This window comes from Schistocerca serialis, chromosome 7, assembly GCF_023864345.2.
Source record: "Schistocerca serialis cubense isolate TAMUIC-IGC-003099 chromosome 7, iqSchSeri2.2, whole genome shotgun sequence".
NCBI lineage: Eukaryota > Metazoa > Arthropoda > Insecta > Orthoptera > Acrididae > Schistocerca > Schistocerca serialis.
This window is the reverse complement of record NC_064644.1, coordinates 409679151-409705844: the sequence shown is the minus strand read 5'-3', so window position 1 is coordinate 409705844 and position 26694 is coordinate 409679151.

Here is a 26694-nt window from a genome sequence, read left to right as displayed (position 1 = left end):
GCGTCCAGTGTGTAAGCTGATTTGTCTGTCGCTGACATAGAAGACCACAAATCTTCTTTCCTTCCCGTCTGGGCAAGGTGCGCAGTGACTAGAGTACATGTAATACTTACTGGGATAGGGTAAATGCTAGCTACAATGAAGTCGATATTTCTATTGTAATAGTGGCATTTTAATTTGATATCCCCCACAACTGACAAAATTTACAAAAAAATTTGAATTTCTTTGTCCACTCACACACTCCTGAGAATGACGCATTAACAATTTGCAATTACGTGCCCCTATTACCGGCAGCTACGTTCATAAATAGTCGGCACCTCGCAAGGATAACTACCTCGTCAAGAATATTAGGCAAGTTGTTGGAAGTGGTTAAGCGATGGTGAAAATCTCGCTTCTGAGCACACAAAGACCTCTAACCGCAGAACTCTGCTCGGAACACGCGTTGGTGCAGTGCTGCGATACAGACCGTATATCTCGCTTGGAAGGCGGTGGCCAAGGCGCCGACTCGAAGTCTGCAGCGCGCGATGGCTGAAGGCGAAGTCCATACTCTCCATAATTCTCCCGTCTTCCACGCATGCGAAAACGCGGCGGAAGAATACTCAGTTTGGGCCAATGTCGAACGCTCTCTCATCGCCGAAAGCCCTCCAACGGCATTTCTGACATATACGCAATGATCGAGTAGGTCATAACGCCCCTTGGCAAACGAAATTCCCGTCTTCGCCACATGTGGCCCAGGACAGGCGGCTCCGGATGCCGGGCTGTCCCCAAAAGCGCCGTATTGTCCCGCGTTCCGGTGACCGCTACCTGCCGCCCACAGCGGCCCGGCGAGCTACGGCCATCTGCAGACCTTACATTGCACAATTCTCAACTTCCGACACTTTCCACCAACGCTTTAAGTTAGTGACTTAATCATGCAGACATGCATGGAATACTGCTCGAGAGTGCCTCATATTTATCATAACTCAATAGAGTCATGATTTGATGTCCTTGCCAGTCCCTTTTTTATTACTACTGATGTTGGTAAGCTAACGTGTAAGTGACCATGTCCTGGCACCTTACAAGTACACTAACACGAATTATCCGGGAAGGCAGGACAGCAGCACGCTTCGTATTTGTGTCCATTGGGTCGCCTGTCTGCAGGCGCGAATTAATTCGATGTGGCAGTACGGGCCAGAGGTTTAACAATAAACCTTGGACACAGCGCGATCGATAGTGGCAAAATGTATCTATAAGAATTCTACAAACCATTAGCAAGCTTCCCTGTCCGCAGCTCGTGGTCGTGCGGTAGCGTTCTCGCTTCCCGCGCCCGGGTTCCCGGGTTCGATTCCCGGCGGGGTCAGGGATTTTCTCTGCCTCGTGATGACTGGGTGTTGTGTGCTGTCCTTAGGTTAGTTAGGTTTAAGTAGTTCTAAGTTCTAGGGGACTGATGACCATAGATGTTAAGTCCCATAGTGCTCAGAGCCAAGCTTCCCTCTATCAGTGGAACACAGATACATAGCAGTAATGTACAGCAGATTCCCAATACTTCTCTGATAACCTGCCATGAGACACATACGTCCCAATGGTAGCGAAAAGTCAGGATGAACCATCCCTTTTACATCGTAAATAACACAAGATATAGACACGAAATTTTCGGCAAATGATAGACGGCCGAGTAGTTTTACAGTATAGTTAATTCTTTACAGTTGGTTTCTTTTCTGATCTCTACATATAAACGGCAACGTCCCGACTGACTGACTGACTTACTGACTCACTCACTCACTTATCATCGCCAAGCCCAAACCACTAAGGATAGAGCCGGCCGGTGTGGCCGAGCGGTTCTAGGCGTTTCAGTTTGGAACCGCGCGAGCACTACGGTCGCAGGTTCGAATCCTGCCTCGGGCATGGATGTGTGTGATGTCCTTAAGTTAGTTAGGTTTAAGTAGTTCTAAGGCTAGGGGACTGATGACATCACATGTTAAGTTCCATAGTGCTCAGAGCCATATGAACCATTTGAACTAAGGATAGAAACCAGAAATTGGAGAGGTTGTTGCTTTTATACTGTAGGCGTCGTTCAAGAAGGGATTTTTCGATTTTCCATCCCTAAGGGGTGAGATAGAGAATGAAAAATTTTTGAACATTATGATGTTATTAAGGCAGTTTTGTAGCTAGAACTACGAAAATTGGAATTTGGCTTCTCACCGAGGAATTAAAAAGACATGTTTCGTAATTTTCGGGAAATCAGTACAAATGGGGTAAAATAATTCATGATTTTTTTAAAAATAAATCATTATTAAAGGACTACCAAAGGAATTTCAAAGCTACATCTATGGTATTTGACTTCTCGGTTGCAAATAAAAATTTGTGTACCCTGTTTTTCGAAATCAACCCCGTAAGGGAGTCAAATAGGGAACGAAAAGAACTATGAAATTATTTCATTATGAAATCATTTTCGAAGCCAAATCTATAAAAAATCGTATTTGGCTTCTCGGTTAGAAATAAAAAGATATGTGTTTCACTGGTTTTGGAAATTCATATCGTATGGGGATGAAATGGGAGATGAAAATTTTTAAAATACTTCGTTACGTTAAAAAAATTTTAAAAGCCAAATATATGAAAATTGCTTCTTGGTTAGATATAAAGAAACATGTGTTAGGTGGTGGAATTATCACAAGAACGCAAAAGCAATGATTAACAAAAACGTTGGACTCCATCTGCTACAAGTACATTTGGAAAGGAGCATGCTTTTTCGGCCTTAATTAACGTGAAAGTTTTAGAATGTGTTGCAATTTGTGAACAGCATAACAATTTGATTAAAGGGAAACAGAAAATCTGTGGAGACCATACAGACTAGGTGAGCGAGCAGCAAGCGCCTAAGCTACTTGAATTAAAAAGAGCTTTCCGTCTGAGGGCGTTGTTGCAGCGTGCATGCAACGTAGCACGACTCCGATGGGGTAATATAAAAGCTCTGACATCTAGACGGGGGATTACTGTGGCATTCGTGTCTTCCCGAGGTGCGGCCGCTAAATGCGGAAACGTCAACTATGGCTATATTATTTCCAAATGCGACCAAACAAGACCAACTGCTATTATTCTTTTCTTCGCTGCCGAAGGACAAACACCGGTGGACATCCATCGGAGAATGAACAATGTGTATGGTGCAAAAAAATTTGTGGTAAGTTCCTGTGGGACCAAACTGCTAAGTCACCGGTCCCTAGGCTTACACACTACCTAATCTAACTTAGACGAACTTAGGCTAACGACACCACACACATCCATGCACGAGAGAGGACTTGAACCTCTGACGGGGGTAGCCGTGTATGTTGCAATATGTCCGCCTAAAACCACCTTTGTGGAACGATGTGCCCAGTTCCGTGCTGATCCAACCCGTTCTACACTACTGGCCATTAAAATTCCTACACAAGAAGAAATGCAGATGATAAACGGATATTCATTGGACAAATATATTATACTAGAAGTGACATGGGATTACATTTTCACGCAATTTAAGTGCATAGATCTCGAGAAATCAGTACCCAGAACAACCACCCCTAGCCGTAATAACGGCCTCGATGCGCCTGGGCATTGAGTCAAACAGAGCTTGGATGGCATGTACAGGTACTGCTGACTATGCAACTTCAACACGATACCACAGATCATCAAGAGTAGTGACTGGTGTATTGTGACGAGCCAGTTGCTCGGCCACCATTGACCAGACGTTTTCAATTGGTGAGAGATTTGGAGAATATGCTGGCCAGCAGTAGAACATTTTCTGTATCCAGAAAGGCCCCTACAGGACCTGCAACATGCGGTCGTGCATTATCCTGCTGAAATGTAGGGTTTCGCAGGGATAGAATAACGGGTAGAGCCACGGGTCGTAACACATCTGAAATGTAACGTTCACTGTTCAAAGTGCTGTCAATGCGAACAAGAGGTGACCGAGACGTGTAATCAATGGCACCCCATACCATCACGCCGGGTGATACGCCAGTATGGCGATGACGAATACATGCTTCCAATGTGCGTACACCGCGATGTCGCCAAACACGGATGCGACCATCGTGATGCTGGATTCATCCGAAAAAATGACCTTTTGCCATTCGTGCACGTATCTTCGTCGTTGAGTACACCATGGCAGGCGCTCCTGTGATGCAGTTCAAGGGTAACCGCAGCCACGGTCTTCGAGCTGATAGTCCATGCTGCTGCAAACGTCGTCGAACTGTTCGTGCAGATGGTTGTTGTCTTGCAAACGTCCCCATCTGTCGACTCAGGGATCGAGACGTGGCTGGACGATCCGTTACAGCCATGCGGATAAGATGCCTGTCGTCTCGACTGCTAGTGATACGAGGCCGTTTGGATCCAGCACGGCGTTCCGTATTACCCTCCTGAACCCACCGATTCCATATTCTGCTAACAGTCATTGGATCTCGACCAACGCGAGCAGCAATGTCGCGATACGATAAACCACAATCGCGATAGGCTACAATCCGACCTTTATCAAAGTCGAAAACGTGATGGTACGCATTTCTCCTCCTTACACGAGGCATCACAATAACGTTTCACCAGGCAACGCCGGTCAACTGCTGTTTGTGTATGAGAAATCGGTTGGAAACTTCAAATGGTTCAAATGGCTCTGAGCACTATGGGACTTAACATCGGAGGTCATCAGCCCCTAGAACTTAGAACTACTTAAACCTAACTAACCTAAGGACGTCACACACATCCATGCCCGAGGCAGGATTCGAACCTGCGACCGTAGCAGTCTCGCGGATCCGGACTGAACCGCCTAGAACCGCTCGGCCACCGCGGCCGTTGGAAACTTCCCTCATGTCAGCACAGTGTAGGTGTCGCCACCGGCGCCAACCTTGTGTGAATGCTCTGAAAAGCTAATCATTGGCATATCATTGCATCTTCTTCCTTTCGGTTAAATTTCGCGTCTGTAGCACGTCATCTTCGTGGTATAGCAATTGTAATGATCAGTGATGTAGACACGGGAGGTCTTGGCTGGTCGCCATTCGACACAAGACGCCGGTCGATCTGGAAGGCCATCCTCAAGTTACGCCAGATCAAGTAAGAGACATTCGAGCACCTGTCCTATACGATGTGCGACAATAAAGTAATGAGACTGATGTTAAAAAAGGAAGTCTCTTACCGTTTTAGTCAAGTTTAGTGTTGTCTCCTTCAAAGTAGTTCCCTTCTGATTGCAGACAATTTTTCCAGCGCTTGTGCCACTGATGGTAACGCTTCTGGAACTCATCTTCTGTAATATCCTCCAATACCCTCGTCACAGCGTTTTGGACATTTTGTGTTGTTTCAAAATGGTGTCCTTTGACCGCCATTTTGACTCTTGGAAACAGAAAATTTTGCATGGAGCGATATCTGGTGAATAAGCTGGCTGTGGTAGTACTGAAATTTGTTTTTAGGTTAAAAATTGCTGTACTGACAGAGCAGTATGGGATGGCGCATTATCGTGATGCAGATCTTCAGTTATTATTAGACGAACTATTTCTCGATTGATGTTCATTTCTTCTGCAATCATTTTCACGGATAATCTTCGATCAGATCCTACGAGTTCACGCACCCTGGCCAAGTTGAAATCCGTCTGTGAGGTTGATGGTCGTCCACTGTGGTCTTCATCTTCAACATTCGTTCTGCCTTCATTAAACATTTTATGCCAACGAAAAACTTCAGCTCTTGACATAACCTCCTCTCCAAAAGCCTTTTGAAACTTACCAAAGTTGTCGCGTTTTCACCCAATTTAATGCAAAAAGAAATGGCATACCGTTGCGCAATATTATGTGGTTCCATTTCCGTGACGAGAGACACAAACACGTGTTAACGTATTACAGCACAACACATGACTGAGCAGTTACATCGATGTGCCGCTTGGACTAGAAGCAGCTTAAAGACCAAGGTCAAAGACATTGTGCCTACGCAGGCCTGCAGGGTTGCCACATCTTGCGAAGAAAATAAGTCTCCTTACTTCATTTTCGCACAGCTTAGTCCTCTCCCCATGCGATTATCACGCCTTCGTTTCCGTAGAAAAGGCCTTAAAGGGTCGACGACTTCTGTTGGACAAGAATGTGCAGTAGGCAGTTATGAACTTCTTAACGCAGCTGGACACGGTGTTTTATCAAATGAGTATCTTCAGTCAGATGCGTCTAAGGGATGAAATCTTCAATGCTCACGGCGATTTCGCCTGATCGCCATAATGAGTCATGACTGCACTGACTTCGAATGAAAACTTATTGATCATCCCTTATAGATACCTGTTTTGACAGCTTGAAGTAATGTAGTGAAATAATGTTCGCATTGAGATTCACTGCAAAAGTATCAACATTTGCATCTGTCTTTGCAAGCCACCTGGGGCGCAGGGTATTTCTGGTACCACTAACTGATCCTCCTTTCCCCGTTCCATTCGCGAATGCTGCGTGGGAAGCATGTCAGTAAAGTTCTGCTCTTGTGAGGTCAGTTGAGGAGTTACTTGATTGAAGAGTAGCGGCACCGGTCACGAAATATGACAACGATCTGGAAAGCGGTGTGCTGACCGCATGCCCATCCGTACACGCTTCGGTGATGCTTAAGGGCTGAGGATGACACGGCAGCCGGTCGGTGCCGTTGGACGTTGGTTTCTTTTTTTTTCTCTCTCTTGAAACGTACGCTTTCTAAATGTTTATGGTAAACCTCTCAGTGATGCACAACTCCTTTCTTCTAGCATCCGCCACTGGACTTCATTGAACACTTCCTCACCGCTCCCTCACCGACTACACGATTCCGTGACGAAGCCTCCCATTCTCCGTTGGATCTTATTTATCTCTATTCTGTTGGCCAGACTTGGTAGTGATCACTCACTGTTGAATAATACACAAGAATCATTCGAACAAGTGTTTTATTAGCCCTTTCTTTAGTGGGTAACTAACATTTCCTTAAGATTCTTCCAATGAATCTCAGTCCGGCATCTGTAAGTGGCAGTCAGATGAAAACGATAAAGATGGAAAAAAGTAAGTAAACTGTGCTTCGTGGAAAAATATTTTCGTTTGCCCACGGCTGTATCCAGGCGCGCACCTCTTCGCCCGAAGAAAATCGTCGGCCAAGAAGGTCTTCCTTCAGGGATCAAAAATTGTGGAAATAGCGTGGGAAGATATCGAAAGAGTATGGAAGATATGTAAGGCCTTGTTAGCGAAGTTTCTGCAACGTAATTTAAACAACCTTCTCCACATGTGGATGGGTCCATACAGTCCTATCCCTCTCCATGCCATTTCCACTTTCGGAGCCCAGAAGAAAGACATCCGTGGCTGTGGAATTGCTTCGAATGAAGACACACACGCCTACGAACAATCGTGGTTCCGTAGGCAACTGTTGTCAAGTGGGATAGAGGTTCAAATGGCTCTGAGCACTATGGAACTTAATTTCTGAGGTCATCAGTCCCCTAGAACTTAGAACTACTTAAACCTAACTAACCTAAGGACATCACATACATCCATGCCCGAGGCAGGATTCGAACCTGCGACCGTAGCGGTCGCGCAGTTCCAGACTGTAGCGCCTAGAACCACTCGGCCACACCGGCCGGCCCAAGCGGGATAAATGTATTAACTGTTATGGCAATTGATTTTCAAATAATAAACACTTTATTTTATTTTTATTTTTCCGACCTGAATGTCTAAAAACGAAAGACTTATGGAATGACTTTCTTGTGTGTCTCTCTGTCAGTCTCTTAAGACACCTTTTTCTCAGGAATGGGTAAAGGTATCAAATTGAAATTTGTGTAAAATACTAAGGCCTATGGTCCCTTGGCGATGTAAATAATGTAAGCTTCTAAGTGAATGCAGACAAAAGGTACCGGCCGTATATGTCATATTTTCAGATACATGGAAACTCACTCATCGAAATCTGTAGATTAACTATCCACTTACATGGAGGGCCCGTAGGGGTCTAACGTTGAGGTGCATTTCTGGAAACTGGGAGATGTTGGGATTTAATACCGGTCGTGCCACGGATTTTTCAGTCTCCGTTTTAACGTAGCCTCCATCTCTGAACAGTGTGAGGAGTCACTACAAACAACGCGTGGTTCGAATTCTTCGTTAAATTGTAGGTCTCCTTTTCCGAGTTGAATAATTAGGAAGGATCAGGGACACGCAAGTCGCGGAGGTTTTGTCCAATGAAAGACTTGCACCAGGCCACAGAATCACACGAAATTATTTCTATTTCTGTATGCATAATAAGGTTTGTACGGATCCCTCAGAGCGCGAATCCTACTAGGATTTTGTGTGTGGTGATGGCTCTCCCTCCTGGTCTCTCTCCTCTCTGTAGACACACATGTCTCATTTTCATTTGACTGCCCCTTTTATTTTTGTTACAATTAATTTATGTGGTCGTTTCCCTTCAGGGTGCTTCTGATGGTTCCAGCTGTGTATTTTACTGTACTTACCGTTTCCAGTGTTTTGTCACCAACCGAGTAAACGTACAGTATACCAGGCAGTGCCCTGGAACTGAAAGGTAAAGTTATCGGAGTTGGCTACTGCAGTGTGAACACCGCCAAGCAGGGTTGTCACGGTAGGGGTTGGATCACGCCTTTTGACTTTTCACTTGTTCAGCAAAAGCTGCTCGCATAAGATTCCAGAATGTACACACATATGAAGCAGGTTTCCTACGTCTGTTCTGATACACTGCAAGTTCGTGTATATATTGCCATTTCAGTCGTTACTCTCTGTATCCACGCTGTATAAAGTGGGCATACCTGGTCCCATGAAGAACGTCGTAAACAAAATAACTAATGAGAGAATCAATAATACAAAGAGTTGTTCAGAACAAGAAAGTTGTACCAGCTGTTGTTGTTGTTGTTGTTGTCTTCACTCCAGAGACTGGTTTGATGCAGCTCTCCATGCTACTCTATCCTGTTCAAGCTTCATCTCCCAGTACCTACTGCAACGTATATCCTTCTGAATCTGCTTAGTGTATTCATCTCTTGGTCTCCCTCTACGATTTTTACCCTCCACGCTGCCCTTCAGTACTAAATTGGTGATCCCTTGATGCCTCATAACATGTCCTACCAACCGATCCCTTCTTCTAGTCAAGTTGTGCCACAAACCCTTCTTCTCCCCAATCCTATTCAGTACCTCCTCATTAGTTATGTGATCTACCCATCTAATCTTCAGCATTCTTCTGTAGCACCACATTTCGAAAGCTTCTATTCTCTTCTCGTCCAAACTATTTATCGTCCATGTTGCACCTCTATACATGGCTACACTCCATACAAATACTTTCAGAAACGACTTCCTGACACTTAAATCTATAATCGATGTTAACAAATTTCTCTTTTTCAGAAACGCTTTCCTTGCCATTGCCAGTCTACATTTTATATCCTCTCTACTTCGACCATCATGTTAGTTTGCTCCCCAAATAGCAAAACTCCTTTATTACTTTAAGTGTCTCATTTCCTAATCTAATTCCCTCAGCATCACCCGATTTAATTCGACTACATTCCATTATCCTCGTTTTGCTTTTGTTGATGTCCATCTTATATCCTCCTTTCAAGACACTGTCCATTCCTTTCAGCTGCTCTTCCAGGTCCTTTGCTGTCCTTGAGAGAATTACAGTGTCATCGGCGAACCTCAAAGTCTTTATTTCTTCTCCATGGATTTTAATACCTACTCCGAATTTTTCTTTTGTTTCCTTTACTGCTTGTTCAATATACAGATTGAATAACATCGGGGATGGGCTACGATCGTGTCTCACTCCCTTCCCAACCACTGCTTCCCTTTTCATGCCCCTCGACTCATAACTGTCATCTGATTTCTGTAAAAATTGCAAACAGCCTTTCGCTCCCTGTGTTCTACCCCTGGCACCTTCAGAATTTGAAAGAGAGTATTCCAGTCATCATTGTCAAAAGCTTTCTCTACGTCTACAAATGCTAAAAACGTAGGTTTGCCTTCCTTAGTGTATCTTCTATGTTAAGTCTTAGGGTCAGTATTGCCTTACGTGTTCCAGCATTTCTGCGGAATCCAAACTGATCTTCCCCGAGGTCGGCTTCTACCAGTTTTCCATTCGTCCGTAAAGAATTCGTGTTAGTATTTTTCAGCCGTGACTTATTAAACTGATCGTCCGGTGATTTTCACATCTGTAAACATCTGCTTTCTTTGAGAGTTGAATTATTATATTCTTCTTGAAGTCTGAGGGTATTTCGCCTGTCTCATTCATCTTGCTAACCAGATGGTAGAATTTGGTAGGGCTGGCTCTCCCACGGCTATCAGTAGTTCTAATGGAATGTTGCCCTTGTTTCTAGGTATAAGATAGAAAATGGACAAGAGTAAAGTGTGCTTACGTAAGACCTCAGAGTTTTTCTGTGTAAATACGCGTGCGAATGTCATCGCGGAGTGTAAAAGAACTATCAAATACTCGCTGCCGTTGAAACTGTTTTTTAAGTAAACGATTTAAGTCGCATTTAGTAAATTACAGCAGGAAAGTATCGTAGCAATTGATTTTAAAAATAAGCAAATTTACTTTATTAAGAATTAAATGTGAAGTTTTGTTTGTCACAGGCACAGAAATGAAATAAAGATGAATCATGTTTAAAATGAACCTCGTGCTGATTAGAAGCTTCAAGAGAACAATATTGCACGGTATCGAGTACGACTCATTCACCGAGTATTCTGAATGAACTGTGTTCAATAACAGGTTGTAGCACCAATGTTTAGATGCTGCTGAGGAATGGGATAACGTTTCGAAAAAGAATTGTTTTGTTGCTAACTAAAAAAACAAATGTGAAATATTTCCAGGGTAAACACTGGTTTCAGGGACTGTGTACCTTTTATTTTCTTTAGTTTTCCTGTATCGTATAATAATTTTCCCAAAATGCTTACCTACTTATGTGAATGTTTTCTGCCATACTATTTACATGATGCAAAGCAAAACTTTTACGGTCATAATTACAGCGGTATGCTGCCAATTGTCTAAATGACACAGCAGTCAGCTAGCTTCTCAGATAGCCTTGTCAGCCGCCTACTTTCTTGTTACCTGAAGGAAGCTTCGCATTAATCGATGCAGTGGAAGCGTGAACGTGTTCCAAGTTAATACACTGCAGAAGGATAAACACTAAAGCAAAGTGAGAAAGAAGAGAGAAGAGCTGAGGATTTCAGTCATCATCTGCATCCCAATGATACTAGGCGGTATTATGCGGTCTGTTCGGTACTGGATAATAGGCTTATGGACAATGGACAAAATACGAGGGCTATTTGGAAAGTTAAGTTTCGATCGGTCGCGCGACTGTGAAAATCCGATGAAGCTTTGCACAGATGTATTGGCCAGTGTCTCTACTATGCCTGTCGATCACGTCACGTCGCTCTTTTCAGGTCAGTTCAGTTCTGAGTGCATAGTAAGCATGTAAAGATGCCTAAAAAATAGCGCCTCTTGCCAAGTATGAGGGCCTGCTGTGAAATTTCGCCTAATGTTATGCAGCCAACATAACACAACTGTCGTGCGGTTCCCTCTTCATAACAGGGGCAATGAAAATGCTCCTGCAACGTTTTCAGTGGGAAGTAACTGGCTGCCCCTGAGTTTCATCTCCGCTCACATGAACCGCTGGCTTTGAAGACAATATTTTGGCACAGTCAACGAACTGTAGACCAGCGTAGAGTATTGACGAAAAGCACAGACGGCTGCCTTCTTTGACGAGAGTATTGGAAAGTTGGCACAACGTTACGACAGATATATAACTGGGAGCGGTGACTACGTAGAGAAGTAGCTACCACGTATAGCTAACTGCTGCAAATAAAAATTTTTGATTTTCACAGTGGTTTCCAGTTCGGGACCGATCGGAACTTGCTTTACGAATCGCCCTCGTAAATATGGTCCAGAAAATATTTTATGCACTTTATGATCGGCAACCTAATTTAAATCACCTATACTCGTGGTGGATGGTGTAAGTTAGCGTAAAATATTTTCTAGGCCGTTTTTATTTTTACCGCTCTACAGTCAGAACGGGAGCAGAAATGCTTTCATATTTCACGATGGAGTTCGCTTATAAGGCACAGGTTCGACCAATTCTTAAACACTGTTCGTCAGTCTGCGTCTCTTATGAAGCTGGATTAACGGACGAGATAGAAAAGACTCAAAAATGAGCAGCACGATTCGTGATGAAGATAATGAAGATCATGTGGTGGTGGTGGTGGTGGTTAGTGTTTAACGTCCCGTCGACAACGAGGTCATTAGACACGGAGCGCAAGCTCGGGTTAGGGAAGGAGTGGGAAGGAAATCGGCCGTGCCCTTTCGAAGGAACCATCCCGGCATTTGCCTGAAACGATTTAGGGAAATCACGGAAATCCTAAATCAGGATGGCTGGAGACGGGATTGAACCGTCGTCCTCCCGAATGCGAGTCCAGTGTGCTAACCACTGCGCCACCTCGCTCGGTGAAGATCATGTAAAACAGTAATAAGATACTAGTAAATAATGATCAATGGAGATTTGAAGTATTTCAGTGAAAGTGTGAATACGTACCTAGACGTACGCTACGATATTTTTACACTATGCAGTAAACACAAGCAAAGGTTCTCCGGAAATATCTAAGACTGTTAATGAGATATCACTGCAGGCTCTCCAGTTTAAGTTTTCACTTTCGGTGGCTGCTGTACTGGTCTTCTCAACTACAAATATAGGTGTCTTTCTATTTCTTTCACGCTGGGTCATTTCTTATACATGTGCATTGCACGTATCTCAGTTATTTTTTATTCGTTGCAACCACATCACCGTAGTTTGTCTGACATCGTAACAGCGGTAGGTCACCCTGTTGACCTGGTTTTCACGTTGTTCTGCAAGTCACTTCACTTGCTTCATCGGACGCTTCCAGTCATCAGCTGACGGTCACTCCTCTACCTAAATTTATTACATTTGTCACGTTTCCCTCGATGATCCGTTCGTGCTTTCCGAAATTCTGAGTTTGGCACCTTGCGAATTGCTGCATCACTAGTCGTTAGAAATTAGACACATACGTACGTCAGCAGTGAGAGGGGGATGCTCTGTAATAACGTTTTTTTACGCTTTCGGAATAAGATACGGGTTCGTTCAGAAAACGTAAACTGTTGATAAGCACATACCCGATTATCCGGTAAATGGGGACCTGAGACACCACGGATAACTCAGTAACTGAGAAATACGGATAATCCACACACCACGGATAACTCAGTAACTGAGAAATACGGATAATCCAAAATAGGCATGTTTTTGCCGGAAACTACTAGTTACTGTATTTACAAACCATGCTACCTACATATCACACATGAAAGCTCACTGCATCACTTAACTGTCATTCGTAGCAAACTTGGCAATGTATTTACAAAATTACACTTAAAACATGTATTTAGGATCACTTGCCTTCAGTTCATTTCCTATAAACCGTCGTCCACTTGTTTTCCACTTCTGTTTCATCATTCGCTTTTCTCATGGAAAGTCGATAGGTGGATATTGTGAAACAAATTTTGTCCTGAGTGAATGCTATTGTCACAGATGGACACATTTTCACTGCCTCGGAGTATGGGACAATGGGATCCTCGATAGCTTCGTCTTCTATAGCTTCCTCTACCGAGCACAGTTTGTTTACTGTATCCATATCGGTCAGACAAGCAGGAGTATCATATTCCCCGCTGCAGTAATCTTTGTACTGTTTATAGCAGTCTGCTACAGGATTCGACTTTTAATTTTTTGAAAAATCGCTCAATTGTGCAGACATAATAATAAAACCAGGTAATTCGCTTTCTGCACGTGCATATGAAATAGTGCTTCTTTAGGTGTTCCCTTACCACGAACTACGCTTCTTCGAATGACTGACTGCAAACCGTACGGAAGATTAACTGTTCTGTGCGTCTTCTACAAATCTCTACGTGGTTTTGTTAGGTTAATGTCTTGTTTCCAGCGAGATTAAAATTGCAAATTATATTTCAGTGGAACAATTATGGTTTCTTAATAGGTGCTAACATTATTTTCAAGCACTAAATGGAATTAGCAAATTCAATACTGCTTGTTTGTGGATGATATCAGTTACTAAATAAAAGAAACGTCTTGTGAAGTGCAGTCATATTATCCGTAATATGTTGGTTTTAGCGCTGATCTAACTTGACTGAAACGTGGCGAGCTGCCAGAATGTTGTCAGGCAGACAAAAAACGTAACAGAACTTGTAGTCTCGTACTACCAACAACGGCAATAGGGAGACTGGACGCTAATAACTCTATACGTTCCGCGTCCAAACCACAAAAGAATCCCAGATTGCACGTGGCAGTTGCAGCTTTGCGTAGATGAGATTGTTTACTCGCTATCTTCTCTATAGTTTTTTGCATGACTGCTTTAAGTATAGAGTCTGTTGAATAAGTGACTTTGATCTGAAGTGGAGCGTATCGGTCTTGAGCAAATATTCTCATCTACCTAGATGAATGGTTGTGTTATTGTTAAATCCTACACATACTGATGAAGAAATAACTGGTCGGTAAAAGTGAGTGGTCGTGTTCCTTGTACGAGGGTTATTCGGAAAGTAAGGAACGATCGGTCGCGAAAATCCGATGAAGTTTTGCACAGGTGTGTTGGGCAGTGTCTCTAGTATGCCCGTCGATCGCGTTAGGTCGTTCTGTTTAGTTCTGAGCACACAGGGCGCACGTAAAGATACCTAAAACAATAGTGTCTCCCGCCAAGTGGGAGGGCCTGGTGACAAATTTCGCCTGAAGCTATGCAGCTAACATTGCATAACTGTCGTGCGGTTTCGTCTTCAAGGCAACTCTCAGCCGCATTCTGCAGGGGCAATGAAGATGCTCCTGCATCGTTTTCAATTGGAAATGTTTGATTACCCACAATACAGCCCGTAATTGTCTCGCTCTGAGTTTCATCTCTGCTCACATGAACCGTTGGCCATGAAGACAACATTTTGGCACAGACAACGAACTGTAGGCCAGCGTAGAGAGTTGGCGGAAAAGCACTGGCGGCTGCCTTCTATAACGAGGGTATTAGATAGTTGGTACAACGCTACAACAATCGTCTAAGTCGGATCGGCAACTATGGAGATAAGTAGCTGGAAGTTGTAGCTGACTGTTGCAAATAAAACAGTTTTGATTTTCACTGTGGTTTCCATTTCGCGACCTATCGTTCCTTACTTTCCGAATAGCCCTCGTATTTTGATGTGTTTATAGAAGTGCAGTTGCTGCAATGACAGTCTTCTACAGTCTATTTACATAATTTGTACAGTCTAACTTAATGGCTCTTAATTACATCTGTAACGAAATATGCAACATCGTTAATAATAATGTAATAATAATAAACCTGATGATAAGCCCAGAGCACGGCTCGTTGCTGATTGGTTGTCAAAATTTGTCTCGTTTCGGCGTCCACTACCTTGTTCTCACCTCAACATGTTTTCTGTCCCCCCTGTGCGTGCACAGCAATTTTCTGCGTCTGAATGTTGATGCGCACGCTAGACACCTGTCTAACCAGCGATGCTGCTTACGAGAATGTTATGGTTGTCATTTTTTCTGCTCAAAATTATAATTTTTTTTACTTGGGGAAAAGTAATATGTTTCACAACGTTGACGTAGTTGTCTTGTGTTTCCGAAAACTGCAGCATATTAGGACCTCATTGGAAAAGAAACAAACTCGTGGAAAGCTTTAGTGAGAGCGATACTGGTTTTAGATAAGGGTCAGTACTATCACTTCACCGACCCAAGCCGCCTAATGATTAGCTTCTGCAGGTTAAAAAAACTAGCGGATTACAACACAATAGACTAAATGAGATGCTATGCAGTTGCCAAAACTTATATTTTTGGTCATTAACGTACGAAAATGTTGGAACTATGCCCTCTGGAATTCTCAGTTGTTTGTAAATGTGTTTGAATAAAGGGAAAAAACACTGTTGGGTCTCGTGTTGTTGAAATCTTGCGATGGGTTTCTTATTATCGAACCAGTTCGCTTTAAAAGTTCGGCTCTATTCGTATGGAGAGCATTCAAGAAGGAAATATAAAAATGTTAATGATACAGAAAAATATCTGGGAAATACACTGCCGAGATGATCGCCCAGTCATCCAGCTAAACCTGGACAACAAATTCTACATAAACATACCGACTTTATGCAGAAGGCTATTGTGTTCAATGTTCCATTCAGCGATGACTTTATATTGCAAGTTCTAAGCACGCAAAAACTGGAACGAGAAGTTGAATTAACATATTGTCAAAGGGAAGCATGTAACCTTATAAATGTTCATATAGTAATCAATTATGTCAAGATCTCCTAATTTCCATAAACATTTAAATTACCAGTTTTAGCATTTCATTGCCATCATCAGACGTGATAATTAATCCATAAACAGTTCCATCACGAAATAACGTCGGTTTTGCATACAGAACATCCTGCAAATGCTATAAAATATGTGTACAGATCATTTTGAAAGCGGTAGAAAAAATGTCAATAAAATTTTATTAACATATTTTTATACCATTTTCAAGATGTTCTGTGTGCATATAACTAAAGTTTGAATATCATAATGAAAGTGTTTGTGGATTAATTATCACTTCCGAAGATGGCAATAATACGCTGAAGCTAGAAATGTGACTGTTTGCAGTAATTGGGCGATCTTGACATAATAAATTATTATTAGAGCGAGCAGGTTCAGTAACTCGAAGTACACTTTTGTGAAAGGGAAATTACTAGTATCATGATTGTGCTTTGTAGTTCAAAACAAGAAAAAATGAAACGTTTAGAACGGGAAAACAGTTTCTTATACACGCAGTTTTATGGTATGTCACGTGTTTTTCGTATTATACTTGTAAGTACCCACAACGATTAACTTCCTGGTGGTCTGTATATTGAAGGACGCCAGGAACGATGATACGAGGTAAAAAAAGTGTGGTAAACATGGGCTCTGAAATGCATACCTTATGAGCTATAAGCTCGTCTTCAGTAGAAGAGAAGTGTTTCATTGTAGCGGAGATGAACAAGTGCTCATAGCTCTTACGGTATGCATCTTAAGAGCTCACGCATACAGCACTTTTTTTGGGTCGTACTACTGTCTTTCAAAACGTAGAAATCAAAGAGCTTGCACATGAACATATTTGTTTCACAGTATGGAAGATGATGAAGTGCCCGTAGCTCTTAAGGTACGCATTTTAGAGCCCATGTTCAGTTGACTATTTCTGCTTCGGATCATCGTTGCTGTGATATCCCTGAATACTGAACATTCCTCTTGGGACACCCGGCATATGTACGAGTGGTGAGACGGTGTAAAACGTTACAGGGCCAAAAGATACAGAATATACGAGGGCAATCCCAAAAGTAAGGTCTCATTTTTTTTATAAGTACATAGACCAGTTTATTTCTACAATGGTTTATATCAGTTTACAGCTTGAACAATTAGCTATTTTTCGACTTTATCACCATTTCTGTCGATGCATGTTTGTAGACGCTGTGGCAGTTTCTGTATGCCCATGTCATATCAGCTCGCCGCCACGCTGTTCAGAAAGTTATGAACCTCTTCTTTCACCTCGTCGTCGGAGCTGAATCGCTTTCCGGCCAAATGTTCTGTTAACCTAGGTCACTGGGCGCCAAGTCAAGACTATAGGGTGGGTGATTATGTTCCACTGAAACTGTTGCAGGAGAGCAACGGTTTGCCGAGCGATGTGTGGGCGAGCGTTGTCATGGAGAATGTGTACGCCCTTGCTCAACATTCCTCTTCTCCGGTTCTGAATTGCCCATTTGAGTTTTTTCAGAGTCTCACAGTACCTGTCAGCGTTAATTGTGGTCCCAGCGATTCAGCTCCGACGACGAGGTGAAAGAATAGGTTCATAACTTTCTAAACAGCATGGTAGCGAGCTGGTATGGCATGGGCATACAAAAACTGCCACAGCGTCTACGAAAATGCATCGACAGAAATGGTGATTATGTCGAAAAATAGCTAATGTTCAAGCTGTAAACTGATATAAACCATTGTAAAAATAAACTGGTCTATGTACTTATAAAAAAAATGAGACCTTACTTTTGGGATTACCCTCGTAGTTAAACAGAGGTGAGGGTATTACATTTTACGACTATCAGTGACGCCGTTATAGTACTGAAGTACGTGAACGCTTGCATTGTCACTGAATCCCCCTTCCCAATACATTTGGCGAACGTGAGTTGAATGCTGTTGGCGGACTGTAAGAAATCCCCAGATCTTGCTCCGTAGCTTCAAACGGTGCCTAACGTCACATTATTTGGCTCGATTTCTGGCTGTGTTGTTTTCCTAAGACTGGGCTGTATTCAGCTCTCCTTATCACTAGGATTTCGGGAAATATGCGGGTAATTTAGACTCATTGGCCAAGCCCACTCAGTTTTTGTCTCGATACAGTCTTCACATTTTACTCAGATTTTCATATACCATATGATATGTAACTGCAGTCACTTATGAAATGTTATGTTATTTTCATTAATTAGTTTTCGAGCCATTCCAGACTCATTTTCAGATACAGCGTAAGAAGTTTGTATAATAACACATGGAGTATGATGATGCTTACTGGAGATTCTTGATGTGGAAGTTTGTACGGTGCTAGTGTTACATTACTCACCGCAGTTACACTACGCACCACAACTGAATCTTACTGTTAGTGAATGTTCCGTACAGCGCTTGACGCATGTTAGCCAGTTTCTGACACACAATGTCTTTCAAAATAAAATAAGCCAGTGTTCAGATACAGTGCAAGGTGATTTACTCTGGTATTCGAGGCATTGGTAATCGAATTTGTCACTGGGATTCTACCAGTACCGTCCATACTGCCACGCGAAACAATCTCCAGTGCCCAACATTATGCTCTGACAATTGTTGTTTTTAGCACGTCTCAGTGAAGATAATTCTGAAATGGCTCGAAAGCTAGGTGATAAACTAAAATATTGCATTAGCGACCGGTCGCAGATATCTGTAGGTATAAATCTTATAATATTCGCTCAAGACGGTGAATAGCATCCGTAACGGATAAGAGTAATTGCGGATGCAAGTGTTCTTTCTACACGAAAGCTATAATGTATTGCTACCTCGTCCTTTCCTAAATGAGGTGGTGCTCCGTTTCTAACATCGGAAGTATATGACCCTGAATGCTTAGAACCGCACTAGTAAAATGTGCTTAGAATATAAATCGCTCTTCCCAAAAACAATTGTGTGCGCCATTCGTATATAAAACTGCCCTTCTTACCATGAGCACTATTTGAATAATCAGTGATAACTCATTCAGCGTCTAAGATAGAAACTTTGGTAGGGCGAAGAAACAAAATGTATTGCTATAATAGGACCAAGATCACTCTTATTTCAATGTCGTTACTTGCAATGTGTATACTTCTTCGAGTAATATAAGCTCTACAAGTGAAGGATCGCTGATTTTGTAGGACCCCAACTTGGAAAACCACAGTTGAAGTTACACGACCATAACTTCATCATTAGACTTCACGTTTTGCTATACGGTCAACATTCTGCACCGAAGTACAAGCCAGTATTAATATGCTTAGCAAATGGCAGGTCATGACATAGTCCGCCCCGGTAGCTGAGTGGTCAGCGTGACAGACTGTCAATCCTAAGGGTCCGGGTTCGATTCCCGGCTGGGTCGGAAATTTTCTCCGCCCAGGGACTGGGTGTTGTGTTGTCCTAATCATCATCATTTCATCCTCATCGACGCGCAGGTCGCCGAAGTGGCGTCAAATCGAAAGACCTGCACCAGGCGAACGGTCTACCCGACGGGAGGCCCTAGCCACACGACATTTCATTTCATCAACATACCAATATCATAGTCTGAAAATGTAATTTGTGTAACATTTGATATTGGATTGCTTGAATGCTGAAGTGACGTTGAATGTGAAAAAAGAGGCTTTAGTCAGGAGTACATGTTCTGTTCCACTTCGCTTTGACCGTTTCGTTGAAATCCCACATCTGCAGTTTGAAGAGTGAATAGCTGTGCAACACTATTGAATCAGTAGAAAAAGTTTGTTGTTCATATGGTGTAAATATTTTAGTCAGAGGGAAACATAGGAATAAGACATTGAAATATGTGTGTTTTTTAGTTCTATTATGTCAATTTTTTGTTTGTTCGCTTTACCATCGCTCCTCTCTTAGACTTAGAATGGCACGTTATTCAAATGTCTTTCGCGATAAGACACGCAGATTTGCATGCGAATGCCTCATACCACTGTTTTTTATATTATAAGCACATTTGCGTGCGGTTCTAAGCGTTAGAGACCACGCACTTCCCTTGTGAGAAGAATAAGGTCACTGGCAAGAAATCGATTTGGGATATGAAGTGCCATTTTATTCACACGGAGTTCAGCTCGGAAATAGCTCCCAGAGAAGTAATTTTGTGTTTCATTTTCACATCAAGCAGCACATTGTATTCTTCTACACGCGCTAGAAGTCACTGTTGAAGAAAACTCTTAGGTAATCAAATCACGAGTAGTTTGCCGTGTGAGGATCCGCGACTGACACAGTTATTATTTCCGCGGAAATAATTAGAGATGTAAAATTTAAAATGTAGTTATTCATTCTGGGGCACAACAGTAGCTACGATAAACGTTTTACTAGAGCAAATAGATGAAACCATCAACGGAAACTCCAGGTTGGAATATCAACAATATTTGGAAAAGGATAGATTGCTACTGATGGTAAAGAGAATCCACTGAGCTGCAGACAGGCACATCGAAAAGACTGTTACACATTATAGCTTTCGGACAAAGCCTTCTTCAGCACAGTAGACACACGCCCACACATTCACACAAGCAAGTACGCCTCATGCATACATGACCGCTACCACCGACAGCTCCGACCGGCTTTGGCCGAAAGCTGTAACGTGTAACAATCTTTTCGTTGTGCTTGTCTGCAACTCAACGGGCCATCTTTACTCTGAGTAGCCCTCTATCGTTTTCCTAATATTGTAGATGATACAAAAACAGCTTTTTGACGGGAGCGACTCGGTACTAACATATATCACCGGGCGGACATTAACCAATCCCCCAGCAGTTAACATCTTGCGAAATCTGGTTTAAGATGTCTTCTATTTAGGGAGTACCTTTTTCCCTAACGTAAACTGCCAGATTTGCCGCCAAGATCGCAACGAAAACGTGAGAAACGCTGTGACGTAAGATAGTGTGTAATGACAACTTCACTAATGCCTCTATTGCTAGCTCTTTAAAATTGATAACAAAAGTAATCCGGATGCCAGCGAAACTTGTCTTCGCCAGCAGTCATTGTTCTTCCACATGCAACTGCGGAGTCCAAGCACCGCGATGGCACTGAAAACGTATAGGAAGAGCATCATCAAGCTGCAGGCTCAATGGCGAGGTCCCACTTGCGTCTTTAACAGAACACCTCGCGAAATTTCATACTGCATGAAACACTGCACACTTTCGTAAGTAGGCTGTTTAGGTTTTTATGTTGGTAACGCCACGTAGTGCTCTGTATGAATATCACTGACTGTGAGGTTTATCAGCACAATAATTTATATTTTTCCAAAGGGGACGTTTCACTATGACTAGCTGAAGGTTTTGTACCACTGCTGTCGGAAGTGATGAGTACGTAGATGGAACACTACTGCTTCGTCACTAGTGTGATGTCGTGGCAAAAGAATGCACTCGAACTACTTTTATACCTTGAAAAATGTACCAGTTATATACGTATTTGTATTTGTTAGTAGACACTTCACAGGTTGGACACGACGATAATCTTGCTGAAACACGCTGTGTTGAGCCGAGACACAGATGCACCGTGGATTGACATAGTGGAAGGTGAAGGTTCAGGTGTCTTGCTATCGCAGCTCCAAGTGAGTAGGTGTTGTGGATAATCATGATGGCCTTCAGGTAGATACACGGAACATCTGCTGTAGTCTTCACAGGCGTGACTTCATGATATGATAGCCGTCTTGAAAAACGCACAGTCCTGGTCTTGCCTTGACACTGGCGGTCTCAATGTGGGAACACACCAACACAAACCGACACAGTCCGTTGTGAGCTCGTTACACACCGTTGTTGGTGCCGGCTTTCTCGGAGGTCGGATTTGAGACGCGCGCGCAGAAGAAGGAAGTTGCGGTGCGCTGGAGTGTCACGGACGACCCCTGCTGCAGTGTATCGGGCAGCAGCAGGTAGGAAGGCCCCCCTCGGAGTAGCGGGCCACCCGCGGCCTCCGGACGGCCCAAGCAGACTGAGCGCCGCCTCCAGAGCCGCCGACGCCGGCCTCTTCTTTCCGCCGCTATAACACCATAACTCAGTCGCTCCGGAGAGGCTAACAAGGTTACCACCTTGCGCGCCTCGCGCCCGCTCGCCCGCCCGGCCAAATTAAATAATTTAATACGGAGAGCGGAGAGAGAGAGACACAGAGGGGCAGGGAGAGGCGCGGAGAACGCCGCCGCCACTGCCGCCTCCTCCGCCCCCGCCGAACTTTATTGTGAATAATCTAGTTTGGTGGCCGGCTGGCTCAAGGAGCGACGCCTAACGGCCTCGCCGCCCCCGCAGATCCTCCGCAGCCGCCCACGCAGATGGAACGCGCGCCGCCTCCAGAGTATCTGAAGAGGCCTGCGCTGCTTCTGCCTTCTAGTTCTCCCGTCTGCGCCAAAAATTCATTATGCTACTCCAACTGTTCGAAGATTCTCGTTAGAGTTATCTGGTCCTTCATTCGAAACAACGGATGCGACACCTGTAGAGGATCTATGATTGGTCCGAGGATTGGAAGTTGACTTTGAATGTAAATAAATTCCGTAACAAAATTCCAAACGAATGGAGAACTACATCCACGTTCAAAAGAAAAACAGAACACATAAGAGCTACTAGAAATAGGACGTTCGTACTCATGGAACATGTTCAAATGGCCCTGAGCACTATGGGACTTAGGTTTATTGGGAGAATTTTAGGTTCAAAATAAATGGTTCAAATAGCTCTAAGCACTATTGGACTTAACATCTGAGGTCACCAGTCCCCTATAACTTAGAACTACTTGAACCTAACTAACCTAAGGACAGCACACACATCCACGCCCGAGGCAGGATTCGAACCTGCGACCGTAGCGGTTGCGCGGTTCCAGACTGTAGCGCCTAGAACCGCTCGTCCACTTCGGTCGGCGAACATGTACAAATGGTTCAAATGGCTCTAAGCACTATGCGACTTAACATCTGAGGTCATCAGTCCCTTTTACTTAGAACTACTTAAACCTAACTAACCTAAGGACATCACACACATCGATGCTCGAGGCAGGATTCAAACCTGCGACCGTAGCAGCAGCTCGGTTCCGGACTGAAGCGCCTACTATAATATAGTAATACATCGTCATATTGGAATAACTTACGTCATATTGGAATAACTTATCTGGGGCCGAGGCTGTTTCCGAGATAAGTTATTGCAACATGACAATGTATTACTATATTATAGTTTTTGACGTTGTCCATTATGGACAAATCGTAGTTCGTTTTATTCTGAAGAAGGTTGGGTTATTCCTACTGAAATCTAGGTAAATCTAGGTAAACATTGCAAATGAGGCTGTTGTGAATTTAAAATTAATATTTATACAGTTGCTGACAGGGTCGCGAAATGTTGAAAATATTAAACCTAAGTAATAGAACATCACACACATACATGCCCGAGACAAGATTCGAACCTGCGACCGTAGCAGCCGCGTGGTTCCGGGTCTAAGGCGATCGCGTACTATTTTCGTCCGCAATGACAACGGCTGTGAGGAACTGGTTCGTGTGCAAGTCTACGGACGCGCCCTCGGGTTTGTGAACACTATGCAGAAAAGGATACCTGACAGATACACCACGTCCCAACGAACAACAGGATTGCCACTTGAAACAGTTCCTGCCGAAAAAGCAGGTGAGCGCTCATTGTCTCCACCGTGTGCCTTCCATGAAGTTGGAGATCGGAAGAGACCTGACCTTCAAACTTATTTTACATCCAAACGATACATTTTCGGACGTGCGTTTCTTACCACGAGTTTACTTACCAAACCCTAGACGCCTGTAACAGGAATTGTGAAACATTCTGTATAGTAGCGCCGATAGTGTTTACAATATACAGGGTGTTACAAAATGATACCGACATACGAGGGGCGTTCAGAAAGTAAGCTCCGATCGGTCGCGAAATGGAAACGACTATGAAAATCCGATAAAGCTTTGCACAGATGTGTTGGGTAGTGTCTCTAGTATAACCCCAGTTAGCATCACGTCGCTCTTCTCATTTCTGAGCTCGCAGTGAGTGCGTAAAGATGTCTAGAAAATAGTGTCTGCCGCCAAGTACGAGGGCCTGGTGAGAAACTTCGCCTGAAGCTATGCAGCTAACATTACATAACTGTCGTGCTGTTTCGTCTTCACGACAATTCTCAGCCGCATTCTGCAGGGGCAATGAAGATGCTCCTACATCGTTTTCAATTGGGAATGTTTGATTACCCACAATACAGTCCGCAATTGTCTCCCCCTGAGTTTCATCTCTGGTCACATGAACCGCTGTCTTTGAAGACAACATTTTGACACAGACAACGAGGTGTGGAGAATTGGCGGAAAGCACTGGCGGCTGCCTTCTATGATGAGGCTATTGAAAAGTTGGTACAACGCTATGACAAAAGTCTAAGTCAGAACGGCGACTACGTAGAGAAGTAGCTGAAAGGTGTAGCTAATTGTTACAAGTAAAACATTTCTGATGTTCGCTGTGGTTTCAATTTGGCAATCAATCGGAGCTTACTTTCTGAACAGGCCTCGTATTTCAAGGGATTGTAGAGGGTGTCTTGAGGAACAAACTGAGGATAGGAACCAGTGTCTGGAAACGTCATCCAACGACCCTACAGAACGCGGGAGTTACAGGCGCCGGCGCCTGCTGCTAGGCCACCCGTTCGACAGAAAATGTGACTTTTTACTCTGACGGACCTTTGACGGAACCTCTGGCAATGTTATTTGTTATTCAGTGATCGCGACTGAATGAGACAATCGCTAGTGAGGAAGATGCAGCTAGCTACTGCATAAACAGGCCTTGTCTCCTATGAAAGCGATGCTCACACCGAAACCTGCAGATGTGACACTGACTAGTATCTATAGCTTCCGTGGGGAAGTTGTGAGAACTGCATCAAGGGTCCTGGTTTCTTAGTCCAGTGAAAACTTTTTTTACGTTATTGTGCGTGAAAGTCTCATATGGGACTGATAATATTTCTGCACGCGTGATGCAATTGTTTCTTTATTCTACTGTTCCGATTGTTTATGTTTATTCTGTGAATCTACAGATGCACTTCAAATGGCTCTGAGCACTATGGGACTTAACATCTATGGTCATCAGTCTCCTAGAACTTAGAACTACTTAAACCTAACTAACCTAAGGACAGCACACAACACCCAGCCATCACGAGGCAGAGAAAATCCCTGACCCCGCCGGGAATCGAACCCGGGAACCCGGGCGTGGGAAGCGAGAACGCTACCGCACGACCACGAGATGCGGGCTCTACAGATGCACTAGCTGTTTCATCACGAGTGGTGTTGTGTCGCACATTGTCGGACAGAGTACCAGACCTCCCTACACAGATGTACACTCTAGGTTTGCTACTTTCAGCTAGCGAAGCGAACGCAGACTGGCCAGAGAACGTTGCTACGAAGTCCGAAAACGCCTTTTACACGGCAGGAAAATGATTTCCCATATAACAGTTTCATGCCTACAGTTTCAAAAAAAATTGCCTTCAGTAGGGTTTGAACCCGTGACATTTGGTAGGACGACCTCACGCTGTAACAACTCACCCACGCGAGATCTTCAAAGCGAACGCTCACACATGCTCCTTCCCTGTGCTCCTTGGTTCTGGTGTCACTTCCAGTTACCGTTTACGCATGTTCTACTGGACGACAGCACATAGCATGAATTATATCCATGTTTTCGTTGATACTCTGTCGACATACAACGTTTGATACCGATCTGAGTGTCTGACATCTGGAGGACTTGGGTGTCAATTGCATCGTTGGATGAGTGTTTCGGACACGGGTTTCCATCCGCAGTTTATTTTTCTCCTGCAGGTTATTTCTTAGAGGGTTCCAGGTGATAAATAAACGTCGGCCGGACACCCATGTCCGAAGCAGTCATCCACCTTGAAAACAGATAATCACATTCATAGAAGACAAGCTCTGTTTACGGAGTAGCTGGCTCCATCTTCTCCACTAGCTGGGATCACTAAGGAACAAACGACATTGCGATTCGTTCCGCCTACGGCTTATCAGCATACAAAGTCACATTTGCTGTCAAATGGGTGGCGTATCGGCAGTACCGGCGTCTACAACTTGTGCGCTCTGTAGCGTCGTTGGATGACGTTTCGGGGTGTTGGTTTCTGTCCTCAATTTCTTCCGAGAGACAACCTCTACCGGGTGCCACAGAAAAACGGGAACGTTTCCACACTCCAATAAAACTACAAGTGATGAAGGAAAGAAATTGCATTCATAGTAATTGAAACCTTACAACTTTGCCATTTACGAAACATTGATGGCATTTATCACATTTTTTTAAAAAAAATACGTCCTTTCGATGGCGTCCTCCTGTACGAACACATTCGTGAAATCTGCTGTTGAGATTCTTCATCGACGGCTGCAACATCTTAGCTGGGGTAATATGAATTGCAGCCCGAATTCTCTGTTTTAACTTACCCCAGGGTTTTTGGTCGAGTCGTGTAGACTTTGCTCTTGAGGGAGCCCCACAAGAAAAAAATCACAAACGGATAAATCTGGCGATGTAGGGGGC